This window comes from Schistocerca nitens, chromosome 3, assembly GCF_023898315.1.
Source record: "Schistocerca nitens isolate TAMUIC-IGC-003100 chromosome 3, iqSchNite1.1, whole genome shotgun sequence".
NCBI lineage: Eukaryota > Metazoa > Arthropoda > Insecta > Orthoptera > Acrididae > Schistocerca > Schistocerca nitens.
The window spans coordinates 479,409,673-479,419,459 of record NC_064616.1 but is presented as its reverse complement, the minus strand read 5'-3'; the positions used below and the strand labels follow the sequence as shown (position 1 = coordinate 479,419,459).

At 40.0% G+C, this 9,787-nt stretch overlaps 1 protein-coding gene across 1 annotated transcript in view; it reads left to right on the top strand.

The window, feature by feature from the left end:
• The window catches only part of LOC126248409 (uncharacterized), a 410,584-nt gene extending 410,050 nt beyond the window's left edge, over nucleotides 1-534 (top strand). Inside the window, exon 23 of the mRNA XM_049949365.1 lies at nucleotides 1-534. This exon is cut by the window's left edge and continues 412 nt beyond it. The gene's annotated coding sequence lies outside the window, so the exon portion shown is untranslated.
• Nucleotides 535-9,787: the final 9,253 nt, after the last annotated feature.

The window sequence follows — 9,787 nt, the reverse complement described above, 5'->3', positions numbered from 1 at the left end:
CTGAAATGAATGGAGTAGTAGTAATAAAGTGAAAGACCTATCTATTCAGTGGTTGATCTTAGCGCAATAAAATATAAAGCTAATGCTGCAGTGCAAGAATTCGTTTTATATTTTTTTTTGGAGCGATGAATATTTAAAAATGTGATAATTGTACATTTTTGTTTTTGTAAATGAACAGTGGGTGCTCAGCAATGAACATTTGCTGAAATGAAACTGTGATCAAAACTGCCAATCCTGTTTCTGTTTCTTCCACCCCTCCCCTATTTTGACAGTAACTTACCTTTTCTGAAATTTCTTTCTTGAGCAACAAAATGATACTAAGATTTTGAAATAATTTATTTTTACTAATGTAACAGACATTTTTACATTGTGTATGAGGAGAAAGAGAGAAAATGAATATGAAAATCTGTGTGCAAATGGCACTGCTCAGTGTTTGTGTGTGCCAGCATTCCCTAATTTAAACTGTGCTGGTTTGTGTATATTGTGTATAATAATTGTAAATTATACAGAAAAGCAGTTTAGTAATTTTTGAAACTGATTCTTGGTTTTTTATTAATTTGATACCTCTATTTCAAACTATAAATAGTCAGAATTGCTCCACACAGAAGCGTATTGTGTAAGGATTGCAATTTAGTGTAGCATTTTTCTCTGTTGTCGACTTTGTCTATCAAAAAATTTAATAAATTTCCGCAAAACTAATATTTTGTTCTAATGTTAACATTTTAGGGCTGCCTTGTACTCAGTATATTTGCAGGTAGCTGCTAGATGTGTTTGAAACTCAACATCATTAAAGGAAAACAATATCAGGAGGTGAACATTCACACATCTCAGCAAAACAAATTGCACATAATTATAATGTCACTTAAGTATAGGGATGGATCAGTAATCAAAAAAGGAAGTGTTAAGTGCCAGATAGCCACGTAGAAGGGACAACTGCAAAAAGTATCTCAGCTCTTGAACATAGTCCTTGAGAGAGAGAGAGAGAGAGAGAGAGAGAGTAATTTAAAAGTATGTTCATGTGTGTTTTGCTGTTAGAACTTAGTATAGCAAATGTTGTGCTTTCATTTACTGATACAGAGTGGTGAGAAAAAGTCTGAAAAGCTTGTAATGGAGACCCACACATCTCTGTACACTACTACATCATAGCACAAGCAAGTGCTCGGACTTGCTTGCACAAAAACCTGATTGGCTAACTTTATTGCTAAAGAATTGAGAAATGGCACAATGTATCAAATTTTTCTCTTAACAATTCTTTGTCAGCAAAATCTCTCCTGCAATGCCCTTAAAAGTTTTTCAGACTCTTTCTGACTACCCTGTAGATCACAGCTCTAATGTCAATTTAATATACCACTTCATGTACTGGAAGAGTGAAAAGAATGGGAGTGGAGCTGCTTCTTTTACTTTTGCAAAACCTTTATTATTTGTAATGAAAAACTGAAATTGTTTATACAAGTGAATATAACATAGTAAGCAAAAAGGTGACAAAACATCAGTATTACCCCTTTCTAAATTTGTCATGTATTCTCGATTGTATAAAGTAATAACTTCACAATATTATTAGTATTCTGATATGTGTGAATACCTATAATATGATAAATATATTATCTCTTGAATGATTATGATTCCTCCACTCTGTGTAAGTAGAGAAAATGTTATTTTGCACTAGCTTCATAATCTAAGCAGCAGAATTTGATGTTTGCATGTGAAGTCACAATGATACAGCTGTTGATAAATTGTAGTATTGTATCTTGAACAGGATGTACCATGCCACTGGTGCACCCCTCACAGTCTTTTAAGATAAATATTAAAAAAAAAAAACTTCGGAACAAAGAGGGGTGGTCTGTGATCAGGAAGTGGCATGCAATACCAGAAGGCATAACTGAGGTAAGACTCTCAGTCATTAGGTAGTGAAGTTTGTGAATTACTCAAGAGAATGACAGTTGATGAGATAGTAGCCATTGATATTGAGCGCCATAAACAGTTTCACCATTTCTTGAGTTGTATGGGAGATAATGAGAATGATATAAGGGGGGATGAAAGGTGCAGTAATGTGCAGTAGTTATATGCAAACTGTCCCAGGAGTCATGCTGAAGCATTTTGATAGAATTAAAATTTGAATGAAATAACTTTGTGCTTAACAGACGACAATGATTGGGGGCTGTGTTGCCAGTTCTGTGAAGTACGCCACAAGCTAATGTGACAGACAGGTGCATATGGATTAAAAATTAAATAAAACTGTTTCTTGTGCCTTCGTCCTCTCCCCTCCCCCTTGGTAGTTGGTAGTGAAGAGGCTAGTAGTGGAGGTGGCAGTAGGGGTTGCAGTCAAAACAGCAGCAATGCAGACATAAGTATTGTAATTACGCATTTAATAGCAAATAACTGTTATAAGAAGAGTTGCTGTCTCTCACAGCAAATGTTACAAAGCAACAAATCCCCTTATATATTTTTTGTTCAGTGTGAAGACAACAGAATTTTTAGCACAACAGGCTATAACCCCTAACAAATGCATGCTAGTTGTGTTGTGAATCACCCTTCATTGTTGTTTTCCTGTTCAGTAGAGCTGCTGTCAGAATTTAACAACATAATATGTCACTCAGTGCTCTTTGTGCTACTTGTTTATGTTTCCACATTTCCATTACTACTTTGTTTTTGTGTTCACAACATTGTACCTGCCTTGGAAAAGAAGCTTGGTTTAATAAGTCTCTTTCCAACTGTTCTACTTCTTCTAGAAACATTTTTTTTTAATTTATTTTTACTCTTTGCTGCACAGCTTTGAGCTCGTATAAGCTTTATTCAATTATAATGACAATGATGAAGTGTCACTCTCAAACCACTATTCTTATGTTTCTTTTAACCTGTTGATCTACAACAAAGGGGGACAACCGGTGGCCCACGGGCTGGTGTGGTATATCAGAAAAGGGGTGCCATTCATATCAGTGCATTACCCCATAAACATTAACATCATAGGCACTATGGTTCTGAATTTGTGCACTAGGAGCACTGCTGTTGTGTCATGTGATAAAGCCAGCCCATGAGCTTAAAGAAGTATGTGAATCAGGCCCACTGGTCCCCAAAGGTTTCCCATGCCTGATCTACAACATAAATATTCTGTGTGGTTTAGTCCATGCCACAAAATCCAGTAATTTGCTGTTTACGCAGTTCACTTGTAGAGGAATGTTTTTCATTTCAACTGATCAATAATGAAGTCTATTTTGGAGGTAATTCTATATAATTCATCAACAATTATTGAATCATATGAGATCATTGTCCTTTACAGTTATGAAAGGTTGGTTAGTTTAAGTTTTCAACTGCTTGTCTTCAGACCCCCACTTATGTTTCTATTCACTTCGTCTTGGTAGTTGGTGGTTTCCTTCATATGAACTATAACTAAAATAAAATAACTTCGTGGCTGACAGATAGCAGTGGCAGAGGAAGTGTTGCCTGTTGGCAGCCAGCAACACTTGATAAGAACTGCGTTTACTCACCAAATGGGCAACAATGTGCAATGTGTCAGTTGAGAGAGAACAATGATTGGCTGGCTCCTTCCAGTTGACTTGCTGAAAAGTCAATCACAAAGTCATATTATCTGATGTATTCACACAATTAGACTATAATCTAAAACACTATTGCCATTGCCCAATATGAGACTGAATGCCATCAAGGTGGCGTTATGGGCACATGACAGGCTAAGGAAGAGGTATAAGCAGAGCAGAGATAAATGGTGAATCATTCTAGTGACAATACATGCCTCAAATGGGGAAATTCACAAGTTTGAAGAGGGGCAGATTGTAAATGACCCAGTACCTGGGAACGAGCATCTCGGAAATGGTGAAGCTGGTCAGTTGTTTGCATTCTACTGTCATATCTGTGGAAAGTGATTGAAGGATAGCAAAACCACTAGTAGGTAGTAAGGCACTGAACATTGATGCCTTGTCACAGAACATGAACATTCGAGACTTGTCCAGTTACAGCAGGACACGCGCAGCCAGTGGTAGATTTGATGACAGGGTACGATACTAGCTGCAGACATGTGTTTGAGAGAAAAGCATTCAGCTCACATTGTTGAACATAAGGCTCTGTAACAGATGACCCCTAATGGTTCTATATTGACTCAGCAACATAATTAGCTACAATTGCAGTGTGAGTGTGGTATCATTCAGATTGAACTATGGATAAGTAGAAACATGTTACCTGGTCAGATGAATCACATTACTTGTTGCACCAGGCCAACTGTTGTGTCCAGATAAGTCATCATACATCCAAACAAGTGCAAGAAACACGCACTGTGCTACAGATACAGGATGGGGGGGGGGGGGGGGGGCGGTCATTATTATGCTGTGAAGGAAATTTACCAGGACTTCCAAGGTACTTGTGGTTGTAATCGAAGGCACCATGATAGCTGTGAAATATGTAAACATTTTGCATATCACTCGCATCCCTTCATTCTCGATGTCTTCCCCAACAACGATGATGATGGAGTCTTCTAGCTGGATAAATGTCGATGTCGTGAGGCCATAATTTTGCTACAGTGGTGTGAGGAGTAGGGTAGTGAACTGATGTTGATGTGCTGGACACCAAATTCACCTGTGGTTTGTGTGCCAGCTTCGCGCACAAAACAAATAGCCCATAATTTCCAGGAATTGTGCGACTTGTGCATAGACATCTGGTACCCCATGCCTCCCAGAGTCACTGATGTACTGCATTCCAAAATTAGACTAACATGCTAGTAAGCTGGAGGCCATAATGCATCAGCTCATCAACTTACCTATCAGTGTCACTAACATACCTGCATAAAGAACAACCTATTCCAGTAGGCAATGTGTTTCTTTCTTCTTCTTCTTCTTCTTCTTCTTCTTCTTCTTTTTTTTTTTTTTTTTTTTTTTGAGGAAAAGAGTGAAAATGTATTTGGTGAACCCTCTTGTCTCAGCAAATTACAGATTGGTTCTATTGTAACTAAGAAGGAAAATTGCACACAGTCCCAGACATTACTTTCTTGTGAACAACTTCATGATTTACCTGTCACCATCACACCCTGTACAAACCTCAACATAGTACAGGGATTAATTTTTCACTGATCCCTAATGTGCATTTTCGTTGTGTATGTCGAGGTCTGCCTGACAACAAGGTAGATGCTGACACATTCACCCTCATTTTAAAGGAAGATTCACTTCCAGAAAAGGTCAAAATCATGTGTTACCAGTCAGTGATATAGCATTACCTGTAGAAACATTTACTGGTTGAACAGAGTTTACAAGGGTATAACTGTCTTCAGAGATCAGTGCTGTGCTGGTAATGGTAGCAGGGCAAGCTCAAAGACACCCCATCATATGCTCAGGTGGAGACTGCTGACTGTGGTCCAGGATGCCAGTTGTCGTGAAGACTAGATAGAGCCCAGTCACCCACCAGGGATCACTCAAGACTGCAGCAGATGCTCGTGAGTCGGCCAGGGGACAGTGTGGATGTCCTCGCCTGGTTAGCTCAAAGATGGCACCTCGCACAACATCTGCAATGACCAAGTAGTTGAGGAGGGCTGGCTGCTCACCAGTCTCCTCATATGTGCTGACTCAGTAGGCAGCAGTGGCAGACCATGGCTGTGGTATGCATCAGGAAGGCTGCCTCTCAGTGTTGAAGTCAGCAAGCAAGTAGCAGGCTGACCATCATCGATCAGTGTTTTGTGGTTTCGCTGAAACTCAATAAACCGTCATACTCTGTGGTTTTAGTGGCACGTACAGAATGGTAGCTCAACAGAATGTGTTTTCAGGTTCAAAAAGTCTGTGTATTTAATGGGTCGAGCCTGCATCTTATAACATAGTGGCTCTGGTTGTAGGAGCGCGTTTGTCCCCGTTTATCGGATCTATCAGCAGTCCTTGCATTGCTGTGGTAATTTCAGTAATGACTCTGGGTCACTGAGCCTGTTTGGTTTTGTAACGAGGCTTAGGCATTGAAATTAGATGGCGTTAACTCGGAGTGCTTTAAGTCTGCCCTGTTCTGAAGTCAGTTCCACCTACATCTACATCTACATAGATACTCTGCAAGGTACCATACAGTGCGTGATGGAGGGTATGCTACGCCACTACTAGTCATTTTCTTTCCTGTTCCACTCACAAACAGACCGAGGAAAAAACAAGTGTCTATATCCTATCTTTGTGGTCCTTACACGCAATGTATGTTGATGGCAGTAGAATCATTCGGCACTCAGCTTCAAATGCCAGTTCTCTAAACTTTCTCAATACTATTCTTCGAAAAATGTTGCCCTCCTTCCACGGATTCCCAGTTGAGTTATCAAAGAATCTCAGTAACATGTACATGTTGTTCGAACCTACTGGTAACAAACCTAGCAGCACGCGTTTGAATTGCTTCAATATCCTCCTTCAATCTGACCTGATATGGACCCCAAAACTCAAGCAGTATTTAGGACTAGGTCACAGCAGTGTCATATGCAACCTCCTATACAGATGAACCACATTTTCCCAAAATTCTCCCAATAAACTGAAGTCAACCATTCACCTTCCTATCGCAGACCTCACATGCTCATTCCATGTCCTATTGCTTTGCAATGTTACATCCAGATATTTAAATGAAATGACTGTGTCAAACAGTACATTACTAATGCTGTATCTGAACATTACAGGTTTGTTTTTCCTATTCATCCGCATTAACTTAATTTTTCCCACATTTAGAGCTAGCTACCCTTCATCACACCAACTAGAAGTTTTTTCAAAGTCATCTTGTATCTTCCTACAGTCACTCAACCTCGACACCTTATCATACACCACAGCATCATTAGAAAACAACCACAGATTGCTGCACACCCTGTGCACAAAATCATTTATGTAAATAGAGAACAACAGCAGTCCCATCACACTTCTGGGGCACTCCTGACGATACCCTTGTCTCTGATGAACGCTCGCCATCAAGGACAACATTCTGCATTCTATTGCTTAAGAAGTCCTTGAGCCACTCATATATTTGTGAACTTATTCCATATGCTCATACCTTCGGACAGCCTGCAGTGGGTCACCATGTCAAATGCTTTCCGGAAATCTAGAAATATGGAATGTGCCTGTTGTCATTGATTCATAGTTCGCAATATATCGTGCGAGAAAAGGGAAAGCTGAGTTTCACACAATTGATGCTTTCTAAAACCGTTTTGATTCATGGACTTAAGCTTCTTTGTCCCAAGGAAGTTTATTGTATTCCATTTTAGAATATCTTCAAGAATTTGTCAGCAAAGCAATGTTAAGGATGTTGGTCTGCAATTTTGCGAGTCTGTTCTTTTATCCTGGTTATATAGAGGGGCCTCTTGCACTTTTTTTTTAAGTCACTTGGACTTTGCATTAGGCAAAAGATTCATGATAAATGCAAGCTAAATAAGGGGCCAATGCCATAGAGTACTCTTTGTAAAACCGTTGGGACTCCTTCCGGACATGGTGACTAATTTGCTTTCAAATCTTTCAGTTGTTTCTCTACACCAGAGATGCGTATTACCATGTCTTCCATACAGAAGTCTGTCTCATGGTCAGATGACAGTATTTGTACGATTCTCCTGAATGAATGATCTCTTGAATGTGAAATGTTGTAAGCAGTGGGGGATGCTCCAACCCCAACTGCCCCAACGCCAATCACCCCATGCCCACACCGAAAGTAGTTTTAAATGTTATATTTGAGAATGAAAACCACTTTCATGGAGAAAGCAGATAACTAGTTCAACTTCCATTGAGTCTTCCACCAATATTAGAGGCATAGAATCTGGAAGACAGTGCTTAGTATGTGGAGCTAGGAGGGGGGGGGGGGGGCATTCCATGAGGATGCGAGCTACAGTCTGTGAAGCTCCAAAACCACCATGTGGGAGTATCTTCAATGCTGAATGGATGTAGTAGCCTGCACGGTAGTCCCCTTGATGGCGTGGAGTTTATTAGAGGGACAGTAGCCCACCAAATGTTTCATTTCTGAGTGACCAGAGGTCTTATATGCACCACAAATCAACACCTGGGACCATCAAAGCAATGTTAAGTGAGTGATAGTTTCTCTAGCCCAACAGATGCCCATTTCATTCTTTTGGTTACTGACATGACTTGGGACCAACAGTTGAATGGGCAGTACGACTAAGATCAAAGGGAAAGTCATGGATAGCAGGAACCACAGAGTGACAACAGTAATGTCTGTCAGTAGCCCGGAGACTGCTTATCAAGTCACTACAAATTAAAACTCAATCAAGGGAGACCAGAGGGCAGTGGCAGATTTGCTGACAGATCTGCCATCTATTTTAAGTGATGGTCAAATAAATGTGGTGAAAGTTTTAAGGTTTTGTGATACATCCAATTTGTTTGCTAAAATTTTAGGGGGATGTTCTTAATGTGTTAATATGGTGACTGGTTTACCAATTTTTTTTGTAAGTGGTCTGCTAGTCACATTTCTCTCTCTAGATCTTTTGCAGTACATGACATAGTGATTGTATGGGTTAACACGAATGAGGTGGAAGTGAGTGAGTGTCATTTCGTAGGTTTACTCCTCACAATGTTATAACCTTTTTAGCTATTTTATCCACATTTGTTTCTTTTCATATGTGTAAGGTTGGAGATGTAACAGCAAATCCCAACCTATCCATGGTCATAGAGTCATCAGTGCAGATGACAATAGTACCCTGATACTACAGAACAACTAAGAGGAAATTATGCTGAAAGCTCATGGCAGTGACAAACTGTAGATCTGTGAATCAGATTGGTCCTATTTTGTGGTCAGAGCTATAACCAATGAGGATTGTGAGGGAAAACACATGGAGCACATTCTAAGGAGCCTAGGCAAGGATATCATGGCAGAGAGCCTCAAGGTGCATTCCAACTGTTAAGCCCACCCAAGGGTAGGTGTCAGAGGATCAATACCCTCGTATGGAAAAAGAATTCAGTAAGTTGCATGATTAGGAAATTGTCAGATGGTGACTGCATAAGTGAGCACAAGTTTGTGCCATCAGAATTGAAGAGGGAAGATCCCACTTCGACAAGGAGTCTGTCTGCGTCCTGTCCTATGTCACCTGCCTCAGTCACTTCTCATGTTCTCTGTTCTAAATGCTTTTAAATGTCATTAGTCCTTTTTTCTGTCACACCTTCTTCTTCTTCTTTTTTTTTTTTTTTTTTAAGGGTAGCACTTGAAGGTAAGACCTTAAGGATACCGTACCCTCGATGCTAGCTGATGTCGTATGAACAGTTGAACAGGTTTTTGTGCTTCCCCTGAGATAGTGTGTGGTGTTCGCATCTTTAAAGCTCTTGACTATAACGGATTGTGGATGGGTAGACTGTTGGAGGGCACCGTTCACATGCAGGGCCCTGGGGAACACTCACCTGGTCCCATTCACATACTGACATGATAATTAATTATTATTGGTCCAACTGGTGTCTGTTGTTTTTAGCCTGATCACTTTTATCATTATGAATCTCCCAGTTAAAAGGCATTCTTTACTTCTTAACTGTCTTCATAATTAATTAGGGTAGTGGGACGTCAGATGCAGATGGGTCTTATCCCACCACAGATGAGCCCTGGCAACCCTTCATCTGCTCTGATCTATGTGCCAGCTGAACCCATATATTTTTTACTTCTCCTTGAATTAATTCTCAGCTCTGGCATCAATATCACTTTCAGTGCCTCAATTTTACCACACTTACATACTTTAACAATTTGGTCAAATTTCTGGCAGACGTCATTAACTCCAGATGATCTATCTCGTGGGCAAAGGACTGTTGATCTCGCTGTTTAGTTCCTTAACTCAAACCGACCGACCAATGACCAGTCA